This window comes from Armigeres subalbatus, chromosome 2 (genome assembly GCF_024139115.2).
Source record: "Armigeres subalbatus isolate Guangzhou_Male chromosome 2, GZ_Asu_2, whole genome shotgun sequence".
Classification (NCBI taxonomy): domain Eukaryota; kingdom Metazoa; phylum Arthropoda; class Insecta; order Diptera; family Culicidae; genus Armigeres; species Armigeres subalbatus.
In genome coordinates this window covers 217,147,907-217,166,909 of record NC_085140.1, presented here as the reverse complement: position 1 = coordinate 217,166,909, position 19,003 = coordinate 217,147,907, and the positions used below count along the sequence as shown (strand labels likewise).

Sequence of the window (19,003 nt, the reverse complement as noted above, 5' to 3'; positions counted from 1 at the left end):
TGCCTTGAATGACAAGATTTCAAAGGAATTCCTTGCAGTGCCAAATATGCCGAAAACTTAAGGTCCGTTTGAAAGAACACCCACATCAAAATATTGAATCACATCCAGCATTGCTTTGTTTCGGACTGATGCATTTATCATTTAATAAAGAATCACATTTGCATATTCCGCCTACTTCTAAAGAAAGGACCTATTGCGTTACCCAGCGTTACCCCAGGTAATCGCGTAGAAGAAGGGATCACATTTACCATTTTTATTCATGTTCGGGTGTGCCACTGCGACCAGTAATGACAAAGGGTTACATTACCAGGATGCTTATAGCGTATAAGTTGCATGCTGAATTACTCCAGTATTATCGAGAAGCAATGCAGTGCGTGCTCGATACAGTTTCTGTTTTGTTTTTCTCACAAGCTTCAGAAGGAATAAAGTATTATGATAAGATCTCGCTATTTCGACCCTTCACTGAGAGTTACACCATTAAAGGCGCTCCTCATCAATCATAGCCTACTCCTTCTATGAGAAAATCAAAACAGTAATACTGTTATTTGGCAATGGAAGCCAAATCCATGCCTGGCTTCTAGAATATAACGAGAATATCATCAAACCATTAAACTCTATCCAATCTAGCGAATTTGTTGACTAACAAGAATTGTTACCGTGTTTTCCTCGAACTACCATTGTTAAGCAGTTTATGGAGAGTACAACTTTTTTCCAGCAGTCAGTTCAACCTAGCCTGATGGGGCGGAAGATTTTTGAGTGATTGCTATAAAAGTTACTTCCGGAAATAAAATGAATACCTGAATTACCAAAACATTTTGCCTTAGCTCCGAATGGATAAGGCTAGGTTTTGGTAAAATGGGAGCTGAGTAGTTACCTTTTGCTAATTCCACCAATGCCTTAACCGGAGCAAATTTTAACTTACAAAGAAGAAATCACACTAGGCCACTAGGCCGAAAACCATCTGACCGAAAGTCATTTAGCCGAAAGGGCATTTGGCCGAACGGGTCGTTTGGCCGAAAGGGTCATTTGGCCGAACGGGTCATTTGGCCGAACGAGTCATTTGGCCGAACGAGTCATTTGGCCGAAAGGGTCATTTGGAGGAAAAGGTCATTTGGCCCAAAGGGCCGTTTGGCCGAATGGGTCATTTTGCCGAAAGGGTCATTAGGTCGAAAGGGTCATTTGGCCGAAAGGGTCATTTGGTCGAATAGGACCTACGGACATACGACATATACACACCAAATTCCATCTCTTGTTCCAGCAAAACGGTTTGCTGGTTGTTAACCAGCAATAAATCTGTTTGCTGGAATCCAGCAATCGTTAAAATGATTTACTGAAAACCAGCAAAGTAATGGTTTTGCTGGAAATCCAGCAATTCTGATTATCTGTCAAATTGATGTCACGCGGTAGAGTTAAAAATACGCAAAAAGGGTTTCTCAGTTTTCGCGAGTTTGCGTTTAGAAAAGCTGCTTTTTATTTCGAACATATATAAAATTGTTCTGGAGTTGCAGATTGTCATCAAGACGCTGAAATCAGTCACCCAACATCTTGAAGAATTGAAAAAAAAGCATTTGGATCAAACTACGAGGGCTTTTCTAATCCGAGGGCTATTACTAATCCGTCCCCTGTCGTGAGCGATAGTTTTATCATGTTTTATTGCAGTTTGTTAGCGCTTTTATTTGTATTCACATAAAAGGATAACAAATAAAAATGTATACATACGGAAGAAAATTATTCATATGAGAAAAGGTCGTATGGCGTGTATCAGGAGTCGATTAAGCATAAATCTTTTAAAATTTTTATTTCTTGACCTAGCATCATCAGCCAAAAGTCAAACGAAGTTATCCCATCTCCAATTTTTTTTCTAATATAATGCGCTAAAAACCAGCAAAATAATTTTGACTTTTTGTTTTGCTGACCGTCCATAATCGACGTTGCTGAGATCGAAGCAAACCTTGGCGCAAGATTGACGTCTAAACTTTTGCTGCAGTAAAATTTCTAGAAACTTTCTATCATTTGGAAGAATGAAAAAAAAGGAATCCATGTATGGTTCGTAGTATCGAAATGAAACAACTTGGGAAATTGCCAGTACCATCCGAAGGGAGACCAGCTACTTAAGGATCAGCTCTCGCAAGAACCATCACAAGTACTGCGATGGTGACACTTCAAAGAGCCTCTGCTTGGTCTTCGACGCGTCCAGGAATCATCAACCAGCATCAACGACAACAGCAGATCTCGACGGACCAATCCAGCTTGCGGAACATCTTACCAATATACCGAAAATTACACCAAACTACCTAGCACGTTGATTCGAAAACTTCCACCAGTGGCAGCGAGTGAGGCTTTCAAGAATTGTCCAGATATTGGACCAGATGATTGAATCGTCTACATCAGTGTATTCATTCGTCTCGGACGAGGTTTCCAACTTTGAGGACTGCTCATGTAAGTAGAAAATTCACGACGGAAATGAGCGCAACTACCAAAGAAGCTTTGGTTAGTAGATGATTTGTGCTTATTTTACATAGAACTGGTGTATTTTTAGTCTTTGGTAAGTAAGGAACGATGGTTTGATTGATTGGTAAATGTTTTTTTTACCAAATACTTTTCCGATAAAATGCATCCAATTATTTTGTATTCCTCTATATGTATACTGAGTTGTGTCCCGCGATTTCAAATGCTATTTATATACTTGATTCGTATGTCATGTCTGAAATGCTGTGGCATATGAGTCAATTCCCCATATCCATCGAATCCTACTTTAGCAATATTTCACATCTTTTCTCTCTACCCAACTATGTGTATCGAAATTGAACAACAGTCGATCGCGTTTGAATCACAAACAAGTGCTTCTGCCTATCATATTGAGGCGGGTTTGCTTCTGCTACGACAATAGAGGCTTGTTTGCAGCCGTTTGATCATTTATTCATCCACTTAGAATTCATTTGTTGATCAAAATCATTATCATATCAGGGGGGAAGGGAAATTTAATTTCTTTTTGCTCTTATCGTTTCAGAGAGCGAGCAAAGGCGCTTAAACCTAGGCTATTAGCCAGGGCAAGGCTAATACCTTCGCCCCATCCGAGGAAAATCATCGGCAAGGATAATGGAGTGACATAAATTTCTTAGCAAAGTCACTCCCAACGTATTTCCACAAATTTTCTATCATTTGCTTATAATGATACTCCTAAACCACATACCCTACCCACCATCCAATTCCTTGACATCTATGAGGGCGTCGGTGAGTCGCTGGCCTCTCGTTAAGTAGATGTCATATCATCATTTCCTTCTCTTTCCTAGTAACGGAGAAGATGGGCGTGGCCGCCAATGATAGCTTTCATGTTTTATCATTTTGGACCCCCAATTGGATTTCCATTGAATCCCAAATGGAAATCCATAAGCAATTGGGGTAAGAAAGGTAAAGAATATACATGACAACTATCAGTATGCAATCTACGAAATACTCCGTTACAACGCAACGCAACGCAACGCTGGCCGTCCATAATCGACGTTGCTGAAAATACAGTTAAGAAACTGTCATTTTTATGGTTTTCATTTTTGCTGGAAGAACAGCAATCAAAATTTTGCTGGATGGATTGCTGGTTTTACAGCTCGGAAAAATCCAGCAAAATGTTGCTGGTTTCCAGCGATAAAAATTGGGTGTGTACGACACTTTTTACAGTGAGAAGTGAGAAATGAGGAATTAGAATTGAGACGTCCTATTCGGCCAAATGACTATTTTGACCGAACGAACCTTACGGCCAAATTTCCCTTTCAGCCAAACGAATCTTTCGGCCAAATGACTTTTTCGGACAAATGGTATATTTGAGCAAACAACTTTCGGCCTAGTGGCATTCGGCCGAACAGTATTCGGCCAAACGGCCCTTTCCCTGCCAAATCACACCAAGCGCCACCAAAAAAATTACCCAAATGTCTGTTCAAACTTTCGGTTAGGAGGTCTAATTGATCACAAATAGTATCGGATATCCCTCAGCCTCATAACCGTAGATATGCTTCAACCAATGTACGTATAAATTGGTATACAATGATTTTCGTTTTCTTTTTTGCAAACAAAATATCACCAGTCAGTCAAAAAAGCCGCTTGGTGCGGTTTGGCTAAGCCCCGATCATATTTCTTCTTCTTCTTATTGGCATTACATCCCCACACTGGGATAGAGCCGCCTCGCAGCTTAGTGTTCATTAAGCACTTCCACAGTTATTAACTGCGAGGTTTCTAAGCCAGGTTACCATTTTTGCATTCGTATATCATGAGGCTAACACGATGATACTTTTATGCCCAGGGAAGTCGAGACAATTTCCAATCCGAAAATTGCCTAGACTGACACCGGGAATCGAACCCAGCCACCCTCAGCATGGTCTTGCTTTGTAGCCGCGCGTCTTACCGCACGGCTAAGGAGGGCCCCGATCATATACGACTGCAAAAATAGTAATTTGGCCTAGAAACCTCGCAGGTAATAACTGTGGAAGCGCTTAATAAACTTTTGATGCCGTACCATTCACAATTATGCCAAATGACTTATTTTCCAAATGACCCATTTCCCTTGTCATTCATGTTTCTATTGATAAATACTACGGTTTACCATGCTTTTGCGATTATATTATACTTATTATTATTCCTACTGTAGTATGATATACTTCAGGCTCAACAAGTCTTTTTTTTTCCTTAAAACTAATCGGTTCGTTCGTTCCTTGTAACACACTTGTTATAAACAAGCTTCTGTTACTAATCTATGCTTAAGGACTTATGAGCCTTTCAAATATACAATTGAATAAAAAAAAGGTAGTAAGGTAATTCGCCAGATATCGAACGGCTAACGGGCTTGGTAGTCATATGGCTACTGCTTCTGCCTCATACGCAGGAGGTCGTGAGTTCAATCCCAGGTCCGTTCCATTCTCCTACTTTGCATCTTTCTCTACATTTCTCATGTTCTAGCAATCGCTAGAACTGGAAATGGACTTCCATACCGTTTCCATTTCTATCCTATACCTTCAACTTGACTATTCTAGCAGTAGCTACTAGAATTGGAGATGAACTAAACAGCTCGTTTCCATTCTATCAGTTGCTTTCTCTCATTGGCAGCTCGTTAACCAAGACGATCCACTGCCTCTCGAACCTAACCCAAAAATTCCTATAAAATTCCGTATGAACTCGTGGCAAGTGCAGAAGTATATTCGGCTTGCAGTGGGTGAGTGATTACATCATCATTTCCCCTCCCCCTTCCCTATATTGACTTGCATTCTGACGTGGCAAACAAATGAGATCACCAGTACTTATACATTGAAGATGAGTGCTGGTCGCAAGTAAACATCTGTTGATTCTCTGTGCAAGAACAGCTGATCTGGTCATAATGGAGTAGCAACTGCGGGCAGTCAATCAAGCTCAAGCTCAAGATATTGAGCGGCTATTTTCTTCGCCTATTGCTGAGCCCACGTGCATTTCTTATGGGTGTTCAACAATAGGAAAGAAATTTAGCCGTTTAACATTTTTGCGATTTCCCCTACATGAATTCCAAGACTATCTATGCTCGAAACGTCAGCATTTTCCTAGTGATACTGCTACAGAAGACTTTGCTTTCAAATCGAGATCAATAAATGAACAAATAAATAAATGAATCTATGACAAAAGGTAGAGTGGACAAAAAGTCGCTTTTTATTGGTTAGATTTAGTTTTTATTGGTTTTATTGGTTAGCCGATTTAAATCATCTTGTAGGATTAAGTACTAAGATTCGAGCAAATACTTATTACCGGTAGCGCCTCTGGTTGTCAATTATGCAACCGTATTACATACGATCACAGAGAACAGACGTTGAAGCTGCACTCGCCATGTTGTGATAACTTTTTACTGTTCAGTTTGAAATAACTTTGGAATGTCGCCGTATCTCGTGCATATTCAGCTTGGTGCCACTGTGCGCTAGTATCGTTATGCATGTAAGAGCATACCAGCGCCATCGCGTTGTCAAAATGAGATTGTGAGTTGCAATGTCGACGTCGATGGCGTTGAGGTTCGGTGTGTTTGTTTACACATGTTTTGCAAGAAATTTTGTTTGAGCCTCCATGTCTGTTCTCTGTGATACCATATCCGGAGCAGAGTGTAAAGTAATCGAAATTTTTTGGTGAAGTCCACCTTTCTCTATTTGTCAGCTCACTTCCAGACAATTCATAGTCGGCTCTGGACAGTCAATATTCGGTTGAATATTTATGCACATTCTACAAATTGATAAATTATCTGAAATCTGAACACGTTTTAAATGAGTAAAGTTATTTATCCCATAACGCTGAATCCGATTTTCCGATTTAGAATAATCATGCGATGTTTGTCGAAATTCGGACCGAAGTTGCTTCATGAAGATGAATATTTTAACCTCTGATCCCTACCAACTTGAAAGTCACTCGCTGTTTTTTCTTCTTAAAAACTGATGAGATGACGAAAGAATTTATTCTATTTACTTATAAGATTCTAAAGGCTATTAATAAAAGGATTGCCAATCAATAGGTTTTTTCCCAGCTGAACGACGATTGAAAAGGACGTGGTCCCGAAAAATTGGAAGTTTGTTAACCTGCAAACCTGAACAGTCGCTCAACAAAGCCATAGTGAGGCAAATTGTTTTAAAATTTCTAAGGAAATTCAATGTTACCCCTAGTTATCGGTATCTCATGAAACGGTGGAAGAAGTAATTAGACCCAAGTGCGTGGAAACAAGAATTTCCTATGTAAGGAACTGTTTATTGCAAAGTGTTATGTAGAAAAAGAGAAGTTATATGGATAATTTTGTTACAGTTTAGATTTAAAAATTAGTGCATCTAACTAGTTTCAGCATATAAGTCGTGGCTGCTTGAGGCTCAGGTAAGGCATTTGAGAGTTCCATTCAAACGAATCGAAGTTCAAATTGGTGTTATGTTGTGCTAATGTGAACCGTGATTTATGTTTTTCTCCTTTTTGGTGTGTGAAGGAACTTAGAATCCTTCACGCGAAGGCGTTCCGTCCGGTCTGAAGATCGGATTGTAGGTTGCGGAAGATCTCGATCTCTCCAATTCCTTTTGGTGGATCCCGACGCCTGGCGGTTTGTAGGCGTTTGTCTCGTCGTCCAGTCAGTGAATCACATAGGCACCTACGAGCCAGGGAGGACTTCCACAACTCCCAGGAATCGTCACTGGAAGCCAATTGCCGGTCACATTCCATTCTCGGTGGCCTCGAGTATGCTGTCTATTTGGGCAACGAAACTGCTCGGATAGCGTGGGTTAGCACCGGATAGCGAAGACTCACCCACTGACAGTAACAGCACACTAAACTCTTTTTAATTTAGTTTGATCGAGGATGGGAAATGGTCACATTACCTACTTACGCCTGATGATGGCTGAAGAGAAGTAAGCCTAAACGCGTAACGTAAAAAATGCCATTTTAAATCAAACGCCAATTAAATTTAATCAATCAAATTCATTGCGTCATGAAGAATTTATTATAGTAGTATAGTAGATTAACTTGATTCTCTAATATTAACCAACCAAAAGATAGGTTTGTACGAAGGCGTATATTTTTAGAGAAAATGGTGTCGTGAACAATTGGCTCTACCCAATGTCGGTCGCTTGTGATTTCTCATTACTGTAGGGGAACTGTTCCGATCTCCATCTCACTGTACATATATCCATCTTATCGCTAAACAAAGAAATACGGCACCAAATTCATCGCTTCTTTTTGTCAAAATGCGTGCTCACTGCTGAAAAAAATCACAAAAATAGTAAACAAATCAAATTCCTTTCCATTGCTTTGTTTTTGATGAGATGGAAATAGGAGCTACGAGATGAAGTGAAGAACCGTTCCCCTATGTAGTGTAAAGTCGAGATCAGATCATTAAGATTACGAGAAATCTGAATGGTATGCAATCCACATTGCTTAAAATGCGTGCTTAAATAATTAAACTCGAAGTAAGTTTTAATTATAAATAAATTAATTTAAAATATTATGATTGTTTTGATTCTAGATTCTTAATTTATCGAGCCGAAAATAGATTTATAAAAGAAAGTGCCTTTTTGAACAAAGCTTAGAAGAGATACAAATTCAGCCTATGAAGTCGCGAGTCGTGTGAGGATAATATCCCACTGTAGTTTGCCATTTCTGCATATGCTTGTCGGTAAGTCAACTCCAGAATTAGTCAAGCACTCCATCGGATCCCATGGGACATCCGACGTGAGAATAACTCGAGCATAGAATAGACGGATCCAAAGCTAAAGCATCCGAAAGTTCTAATTGCATGAGGCAATATCCATTTGTGTGTCAAGTACAATGGATACACTATGCCCAGGGTGTCGAGAATGTTTCGCACTCAAAAACATCCTATACCGGACCGAGAATCGACCTTGTTATCTCCAGATTCTTTAGCAGTCTTACGCCTTCACCAGCAAGGCTAACTGGAGACATGATTTAATTAGAATATATTTGATTAAATTTAACTTCGTATTAGATTTTAATTACACTAAACTTCTAGATTAGTAACCCAAGTAACCATGAAGCTATAAATATATGTTTGAAAACAATACAGTCCTGGTGAAGAACATTTTTACTACTGAAATAATGGTTCATTATTTTAACATGTGGAGGTGAGTCAGCCTAAAGCTGAAAGCCCTCGATAAAAAAAAAATTTTAACATGATCGAATAAAGCATCAGTAAAGCATTGCTGCATTCGTAATGCCGATAAAGTGTATATCGTTGTTTGACAGTTGATAAATAAATGCATCTTTACATCGTTGAAACTAATTTATTACAATTAGCATGTTGATTTGTGATTGTTTATAGCATAGCATAGCATAGCATAGCATAGTTACGGTGTACTTCGTAGATTGGACACTAGTGATACTCATGTTTCTCTTTTGGAATCCTTATTCAGATTGCTATCAGAAATCAAGGTGGGTGTGGTCCTTGATTTCAATCTAGGATGAAAATCACAAAAGCATGAGGATTACTACTCCTGGCCACGCCCATCTTCACCGTAACTTAGGAGGGGAAGGAAGTGTTGGTGTAGTACTTACTTAACGAGAGGCCCCCGACTCAGCGACACCCTCATAAGTACCACGGAGTTGGATATTGGGGAAGGTATTCGTTGGGTCAGGATTTGCCTGTAGCTGACAATGTGACCGGGGTAGATCTTACACCGCAACACACCACGCAAAGGTGTCTACCCAGCGTTACGGGGGCATGTTGATTTGTGATTGTTTATGTGCAATAATGTAATGCTTGGTGGTTACTTGCAAAGGCTACTCCACTATTTTGTATAAACGTCACGAAATAAATCATTAATAATAAAGGATTGGTTCGTATTCATTCCAGTAGCTAAACTTTTCTCCATGATTTATTTTAGATATTTTTTTATTTGCATTAAATTTGGTTCGGCTAAATTATTTTAAGACGTTTGAAATTTGATTGCGAGTTCGGTTTATATGAAATATGGCCTACTTTTCAACTTGTTTTATTACCGTTTCTCGCTTAAATTCTCAAAAGGACCCAAGTAATATTTTTTTCATGAAATCATTTGAATAGCGCAATCAACAGAACAACATGAAAGCTATTGATTGCTGTATTCAAATTAATTCACGAAAAAAATGTTACTCAGGTCCTTTGGAAAAGTTAAGCGAGATTTTCTCAGTTATTAATTGAAAGCTTTAGTATGTCCACCATTGCTTGAGTACGTTTCTTGTATGAAAAGTACAATGGATACACTATACCCAGGGAGTCGAGAATGTTTCCCACTAGAGACACTTCGGATCTAAGAAAACTTATTTAACCTGCCTTTAGAAGGAGGTTTCAAGCCGAGTGTTTGAGACTCGATCTAACGATCTTTACAATCGAAAGGTGGCGCTTTAGCCGTTTGCTTAGTGGAACGAAACGAACGTTACATATGGCTGCTATTCCATGATTGGCCAGAACCAATGAAATTGTACAATGATTGCTGGGATTAGACAATCATTCTCACTGTGCAAGTTTCAGTGGCTCAATGAATACGAAAAGATCAATACACGTCTGTACAGTCAGTTAGGAAAAAGGTAGAACAATAAGTAGATGATTTTTTTCTATTTAGAGATCGGTAAACAGGGTCTGCTTAAAACAATAAGGCTGCGGGGAAGGACCAGCTCCCCACTGAACTTCTCAAACATGGCAGTGAACAGCTTCATGAAGTCCTACCCCATATTATGTCGAAAATATGGGAAAACGAGAAAGTGTCTGCTAGCTGGTTGGACGGCCTCATTTGCCAACTCTTCAAGAAAGGGCACAGACTGGAGTGCGCCAATTACCGAGGAATAACCCTTATTTATTCGGCGTACAACATTCTGTCTCGTATTTTCTTCAACAAATTGAGACCGCTGGTAGAGTCCTTCGTGGACGAATACCAGGCAGGTTTTCGTGAGAGCCGATCAACGACGGATCAAATATTTACCCCGAGGCAAATCCTTGTTAAATTCCGGGAGTACAATTTGCAGACACATCATCTGTTTACTGATTTCAAGGCAGCGTACGATTCAGCAAACCGAAATGAATTACTAATTGCAAATTATGCTAGAACATGGCTAAAGGCGAAACTGATAAGGATGATTCGTGTTATTTTGGACGGATCGAAATCAAGTGTAAGGGTTGGGGGTGAAATTTCGACATCATTTGCAAGCTTAAATAGATTGAAGCAGGGTGATGCACTCTCGAATTCACTGTTCAACATTGCGCTTGACGGAACGATTAGCAGAGCTGGTGTGCAAAGAAGCGGTACCATTATCACAAGATTGCATATGATCCTGGCCTTAGCGAATGATATCGATATAAATTGATCGTCGTGCCGTGGAAGAGACTTTTGTCCCTTTTAAGAGTTATTCAGCGAGGATTGGACTCATGATCAATACCAGCAATACAAAGAACATGATCGCTGGCAATCAACGTGGATTGATTGGTGGTAAGTGTAGTGATACTGAATGTTGAAAAATTTGAAATTGTAGAAGAATGTTTGTACCTTGGAACTCGAGTTACGTGCGTTAATGATGTCCCAGTCAACATTTTGGTACCTATAACTCTTGATATAGGTTATTATATAAGAACCAACTAAATCGTATATAATGCACAGAATGGCTATATACGTACCAAAGTGGAGGCAATATAGGTACATACGAGTTTTATTTCACGATTTTTCCCGACATCATACGAACAGTATTACGATTAAACAATAAAATATGAAAAATAAAAAAAAATCTTACCAGCACCAAGTCTCGAACATGCGATCTTTGGAACTGCAGGCGGACACTCTACCACGGCACCATAGTGCACATCTTGAAGTGAGTCGGATTTTTGTCCAACATAAACTACACAATTTATATCTTTACAGCTGCTTGAAACTTCTGCAAGCCACTTGGACTGAGGTGGTTTCGATTGTATTACGATTCACGTAGACATTCATTCGCACTGATATAGGATATTACAAGGAATATAAGTCATTATGAGTTTTTATTTACACAATTACGATTGATTTTCACTATGGTAAAAATTATCGTATATGATACGTTCAATACAACATCTGTCGACAATAAACTGATGAAGTTTGATATGCAGTGCGATTTAGATTTTTAATGGACGCAAATGCGACTTTATTTGCTGTTTGTTATACGATATGTGGTTTACTGGGGTATATTCTGCTTTCAAAAGGAAAACGCGATCAAACGCGTACTCTCAATTGGTCGAGTTGGTTAGTGGGTTATTTAGCCGAAAACGTCGTTTTACCGGACCATAGCCATGTCCTTGGCCGAATAGGTCATATGACCTATAATACGACGATAGATAATACGACGATAGTGAATGTGAAAAGTCATTTGAGAATAGTTGGAAGAGCGGTGTGAGAATTAAGAAGTGAGACTTCTCATTTATCACTCATCTTTTGCTTTTCACAGTACGAAGTGAGAAATGTAAAGTGAGTAATGGAAGAGTGAGTGAGTGAGAGTGAGAGAGTTGACCAGAGTGAGAGAAAGTGAAAAGTGAGACGACCCGCTACTCACTCATCGTTTCTCAATTCTCGTTTCGAATTTTCACAATTAGAAGTGAAAAATAAGTGGTGAGATATTAGACGTCTCACTTGTTATTCCTCATTTCTCTATTATCATTTTTCAGTTCTCACTTCTTGCTCCTCATTTCTCACTTTTAATTTCTCACTTCTCCTTTTACACTACGCACCTCTTACCTTTTAAACGAGATTTTTGACCATATGATCTGTACCATATGATCGACCGTATGACTCATTCTACCAAACGACCATTTCAGCCAAAGATCATTTATAGCCAGAAGACATACTCTGCCAAATGGGATTTTCTTTCAAATCGCCCTTTCTACCAAACGACAATTTCGGTCAAACTGAACTTTCGGCCAAATGACCTTTTCGGCCGAGACTTGGTCACCTATTCGACCGTATATTTCTTCCGGCCATACGTCGCTTTCAGCCAAACCGGTTTCAAGTTTATAAGCGTTCCGGCCAAACGTCCAATTCAGCCAAGTGGCATTCGGCCAAAAGGATTTTGTTTGAATGGCTTTCTTCTGAACGAGTTTCAGCCAAACGACCCTTCGCCATATTATTTAATGCACATTTCAACATTTCTATATAACACTAGCAGACCCGACGAACTTTGTTTCGTCTAAAATTGATTTATTGTCTGATTAATTCTCGAGTTATTGGTTGCTGGTTCATTGCTGGTTCATTTGTATGGGAGCCCCCCTCTCCAAAGAAGGGAGGGGTCTCAAACCATCTTAAGAACCTTCCCCGGCCCTGAAAACCTCTGCATACAAATTTTCACGCCGATCGGTTCAGTAGTTTCCGAGTCTATGAGGGTCAGACAGACAGAAATTCATTTTTATGTATATAGATTTAAATAAATAGCAATGTTCATCAAGCTGTTCTCGATCACTTTTTTAATTTTTAGGTTTTTGCTTACATATGCAAAGAATAGCCATGCGTCTCCATCACTTCAAAACTGTTGTTGCAAACAGTTCATTAAAGTTCAAGCAGTTCAGTTGCTACATTAGCACCGACCAAAATTCAAGAGGGCATCCTTCGTCTCATGTTTATTGTTTATTGTTGATTGTAAGATAATGTGTAAATCGAAAGTATATTAAGGGCTTGGATGTTTAATCTCTAAGCCAAATGAAAAGGGAAATGTTACAAACTAGGTTTTGCGTCAGATGCGTGTTTACAAACTTTATGTTGACCATTTTGTTTCAATCATCTCTTCAAAATTAAAGATTTATAAATTTTGTTTCTTCGACCTTTTCTACCTTCCAATTTTCGTCCCTTCGACCTTCTGTTCGATGTGTACCCAGTCTACATCAGCCTACAGAAAACAGATCATTGCATTCAAAACTAAAACCGGAAAATGGACATAACTGTATAAAGTAATTGGAACTGGTTTATAGAAAAACAAATTTGTGTATAAAACAATCAGTTAAACATTAACACATAACATAAGTGTGCGCTTTATTATAACAGCTCCATAACCATGAAAGTGCGTTGTTTTAAACTAAGGAAATAGTTGAGGAGCTATGGTAATACAATAGTGAATTTGAATGGTCTGGTGTTTTCTTCAACACTTTCCAAATCATGAAATAAAATATTTTACCGGATATCTCAATCATGTTCCATATTCGTAGTGCTAATAATAACTAATAATAAAATAAACTCATGAACACGTCCCCACCCGTAAAATTGCATTGCGTACGCCATTGATCACAGACTGAGCAAAAATTAAAGAAAGCGTAGCGTAAAAAAACTGGTGACATCCTCACACGCTTCACTTAGTTGACCGTGGCAATAGAAAAATATATAATTAGAATTACCTTCGCTGCTTGCGATAACAAGTGTTTTCTCGGGTATTCATAACATGATGTTTTTGTCCTTTGTTGCAATCCAAGATTTGAAATAGTGAGGCTAATTATCATCCCCAGAATCAGCAGCAAAAAAGCCACTGCAACAGAAAGCGAATACCTACTCGGCTGTTTTTAAGTACTGTGAATGATGACGTCTGGTTGCGCACACACAAATCAAAGCATGGCATTCAATTAGAGGGATTTAATCATTGGGATCGAATTTGCGCCAAATAACACCTTTCCACTCGTTGCCGAAACTAAATATAAATGTCCATTACGGATTGCTGCAGCTCACATTCACCATCCACTCAGGACCTATCAAACTGAAAATATCAACTTTCAGTCTATTCCAATAGCACTATTGAAACAATAATAAAAACCTTCACATTTTTCATCTGTTTCATATCACTATACCAATTTGAAATCGATTGAGTACAAAAAATAACAGTCACATTCCATTTGTTTGTTTCTGCCCTTTCAACAACAGTGTGACCATTCAAGCCACATATTTTCCGCATGCAGTGCAAAGTATCTTCAATCTGTCTCTCTTCTTGACCAGTTGCACATACCCGAGCTACGATATTAAAAATAAACCGATTTTTAATAACTTATTGAAATCGAGCTGATGCATCAACGCCCAGAGCATTTGAATTAGAATTTCATTTATAACTAGCATTCATCACATCACCTTTTCCAATCAAAGCCAGTAATCACCACATCATGGTTTTCTGCCTACCGAATCAATGCACTGTGCCAGCGCTCCTTTACGAGAAGCAACAACTGGTTGAACGAAATTTAGAACGCGAAGTGTTTAATGAAAACAATAATCTCTTGCCACAAATTAAAACCAACCAAAATTAAACTTTTATCTTCAGTATTATTCCTCGACCAGACACTACACAGCCCGGATGCGTTCGCACGGCGTCGCGTCTCAATCCCAACTGAACGAAAAGGAAATTTGGAAAACGTAACGGCTCAATCCGTCCAACCAACCGACGACCGGTGCGGTGCCAAGCTCGGTACCATGCCAGAGGAAAATCTAACCCACCTTCTAGACGCCAATCCGTCGAGATAGAGAGAGCCGATGAGAGCCCGAGAGCGCGAGAGCGAAAGTGGCTGCTGGTGGAAATCGTATTTTCACACAGATGATTTTGGCCACCCGTAGGGCCCGATTGCTTGTCATCCATTTAGAACGAGGAAATTCACTTTTACTACTATCGTTTCTCGCGCCAACCTGTATTACTATGTGCAGCATGAGAACATGGTGGGGCCAAGGTTGCTCGAAATAGGAATAAAATATGATTACATATTGGCCTGTTACTTTTATTGGCGATTTTTGTCATTCGCTTATGATTTATTAACATGGAAGGACGGAGAAGGACGCCGATGTTAAACATGACGATTTCTGCTTGCTCATACTACTGGATGATAATACTTACTCAGGCGATTAGCTCCTTCGGTCCCGAATGTATCTCCTACTTTTGACTAAGGTACTCCGGAGCAAGTGAAAATACGGGGTAAGTGGGTACTATGACAGCAGATGAATCGATGAACGTTTTTAATGCAACAATGTTCTAGGAAGATGAAGCAGACACCCGACACAAAAATATTTGGCATCAAAACGATTTGAGGCACCATACCGGGAAAATCTATTACTTTTATTTTAATTCAATGGATTTCCAACAAAATAGTCTTCTCTACATTTATCATTGATGTGGAAAGTGAATATTTTGAGCAATTAAATAATTGTGTGACATCTTTGTTTATTTGTATACATTCATCTGACACTTTGGTGGTCTTAATGAACAATTAGGGCTTAATATACTAACTAACTAAAACATACAACATATAAAAATGCCTTAAAAAATGTTTTTCTGCCTAGATAAAAGTTATAGTCTTAATGAGGGTCGTTCTTGAAAGGTCCGCGTGGTTAAGTTGAAGTCAAACAGTCAAACAGTTGAAAATACTACACATAAATTCTTCTTCTCAGTCCGGAATAAACTCAGACTTCTTCAGTCCGGAATAAACGGTGTCAGGCCATTAGGCCGAAGGCCGCTAGGCCGAAGGACATTTGGCCGAAGGTCATTTGGCCGAAGGTCATTAGGCCGAATGGTCATTAGGCCGAACGGTCATTAGGCCGAATGGTCATTAGGCCGAATTAGCAAAAAGAAGCAAGAAGTGCAAAATGAGAAGTTTTTTCTTCACCTTACCCCTTCTTCCTTCTCCCTTTCTCCCTTTCTTCATTCTTCCTTCATTCTTCCTTCTTCCTTCTTCCTTCTTCCTTCTTCCTTCTTCCTTCTTCCTTCTTCCTTCTTCCTTCTTCCTTCTTCCTTCTTCCTTCTTCCTTCTTCCTTCTTCCTTCTTCCTTCTTCCTTCTTCCTTCTTCCTTCTTCCTTCTTCCTTCTTCCTTCTTCCTTCTTCCTTCTTCCTTCTTCCTTCTTCTTTCTTCCTTCTTCCTTCTTCCTTCTTCCTTCTTCCTTCTTCCTTCTTCCTTCTTCCTTCTTCCTTCTTCCTTCTTCCTTCTTCCTTCTTCCTTCTTCCTTCTTCCTTATTCCTTATTCCTTCTTCCTTCTTCCTTCTTCCTTCTTCCTTCTTCCTTCTTCCTTCTTCCTTCTTCCTTCTTCCTTCTTCCTTCTTCCTTCTTCCTTCTTCCTTCTTCCTTCTTCCTTCTTCCTTCTTCCTTCTTCCTTCTTCCTTCTTCTTCTTCCTTCTTCCTTCTTCCTTCTTCCTTCTTCCTTCTTCCTTCTTCCTTCTTCCTTCTTCCTTCTTCCTTCTTCCTTCCTTCTTCCTTCTTCCTTCTTCCTTCTTCCTTCTTCCTTCTTCCTTCTTCCTTCTTCCTTCTTCCTTCTTCCTTCTTCCTTCTTCCTTCTTCCTTCTTCCTTCTTCCTTCTTCCTTCTTCCTTCTTCCTTCTTCCTTCTTCCTTCTTCCTTCTTCCTTCTTCCTTCTTCCTTCTTCCTTCCTTCTTCTTTCTTCCTTCTTCCTTCTTCCTTCTTCCTTCTTCCTTCTTCCTTCTTCCTTCCTTCTTCCTTCTTCTTTCTTCTTCCTTCTTCCTTCTTCCTTCTTCCTTCTTCTTTCTTCCATCTTCCTTCTACCTCCTTCCTTCTTCCTTCTTCCTCCTTCCTTCTTCTTTCTTCCTTCTTCCTTCTTCCTTCTTCCTTATTCCTTATTCCTTATTCCTTCTTGCTTCTTCATTCTTCCTTCTTCCTTTTTCTATTACCTTCTTCCTTCTTCTTTCTTCTTTTTTCCTTCTTCTTTCTTCCTTCTTCCTTCTTTTTACTTCCTTCTTCCTGCTTCCTTCTCCCTTCTTCCTTCTTTCTTCTGCCTTCTTCCTTCTTCTTTCTTCCTCTTTCTTCCTTCTTTCTCTCGTCTTCCTTCTTTTTTCTTCCTTTTTCCTTTTTCCTTCTTTCCCTTCCTACTTCCTTCTTTCTTCCTGATTTCTTCCTTCTTTCTCCCGTCTTCCTTCTTTTTTCTTCCTTTTTCCTTTTTCCTTCTTTCCCTTCCTACTTTCTTCCTTCTTCTTTCTTCTTCTTTCTTCCTTCTTCCTTCTTCCCTTTTCCTTTTTCCTTCTTCCTTTTTCCTTCTACCTTCTTCTTTTTTCCTTCTTCTGTCTTCCTTCTTTCTTCTCCCCTTTTCCTTCTTCTGTCTTCCTTCTTTTTTTGCCTTCTTTCTTCTACCTTACTTCTTCTTCTTTCTTCTTTCTTCCGTTTTCTTCCTTCTTTCTCGCGTCTCGCTTCTTTCTTCTTCTTTTTTCCTTCTTCTTTATTCCTTCTTCCTTCTTCTTACTTCTTCCTCCTTTTTCCTTATTCTTCATCCGTTCTACTTCTTCCTCACTTCGCACTACTCACTTCTCACTTCTCAGTTCTCATTCGGCCTAATGGCCATTCGGCCTAATGGCCTTCGGCCAAATGACCTTCGGCCTAATGACCCGGCCAATAAACGCAGCGCTGATATCGTCCTCTAATTGACAAGATCCGACTACGCATTAGCTTTGGATTTCCTGGCCGATAAAGAAGGCAGCAACCGAAGATTATCGCCTTAGTTACTCACTGACTTGAACAGCTTGTTGCTCCGAGCACTTCGAACAGTTTATTCAAGTTTCAGCCAGTGTTCTTCAACATGTAGCGAAGGATTTACGGATAATATCGCAGAGCGAATGCATCACAATGGATCCATTTTAGAGGTCCCCATGCTTCATAGCTTTTGATGATTAATTTCAATGACGCGGTTTTTGTATGGAACATAGACTGACGTAAAAAAAAAACCTGGGAGTATTTTGCAAAACTTTTATTTTTTAATTGGAAAAATAAAAATTTATTGAACTTTCATCAACTTATAAGGTATTACAACCTTTCCGAAAAAACGCCACTATGCAATACCGCCGTAACAAGGAAACGTTGTTTAAAACAAAGAGAGAATCATACTATCGAAGAGAGCTCCTACGCTGCGGGACGAGGGTTGTTTTACTTCAATTAAACTCTGCTAGTTCATAGAGATGGAGTGTTGGGACTAGCACCACATATGGAGGAACATTGCTTAGCCAAGACTGCGAAACGATGTACAACGGCAGTTGGAAGGACATATTATAATAAACTATCGAGCTCCATCGTACTATCTTCAGCTGGTTTTCGTGCCAGAAAAGCAACGATTATATAGTTATTACAATATCAGGAAAGCGATGCTGCTAATGCCGCATTTATGCCAAAATCTAAAGGAGATGCTACTGTCTGGAAACGAATTGTTGTGTGCTTTTTTAGCTCATTGTTAGGATTGATGGCTGAAAAGGGAATTCATGCTGATGACGAAACAGCTCAAATTCTTGTTAGTAAATAATCTCGACTTTACAGCAATCATATGAAATGTGCCTATAAGTGGCGCCAAGAATGAGTGGGACAAGTGAGACACGTCCTACGCATGAAAATTCCTGGGTAGAACAGTCCACGCACTGTCCTACCCATGATTATGATAAGAACATAGCATCAAGGAAATTATTTCCACTGAAATAGGGAAACTGTTCGACATTTCATCTCATAGCTCCGATGTTCATCCCATCAAAAACAAAGCAATTTAAAGAAATTTGATTAATTTTTTCTTATTTTTGTGATTTTTTTCAG

At 39.3% G+C, this 19,003-nt stretch overlaps 1 protein-coding gene across 4 annotated transcripts in view; it reads right to left on the bottom strand.

Moving 5' to 3' along the window:
• Window positions 1–14,873, bottom strand: part of LOC134211662 (uncharacterized) — a 353,136-nt gene extending 338,263 nt beyond the window's left edge. The window contains exon 1 of one of the 4 annotated variants that reach the window (XM_062688770.1): window positions 14,580–14,873. The gene's annotated coding sequence lies outside the window, so the exon portion shown is untranslated. Of the gene's footprint in view, window positions 1–13,861; window positions 14,163–14,579 lie in introns of those variants that run through there. The other 3 variants (XM_062688773.1, XM_062688772.1, XM_062688771.1) reach the window with 3 other exon arrangements.
• Between the last annotated feature and the right edge of the window lie 4,130 nt (window positions 14,874–19,003).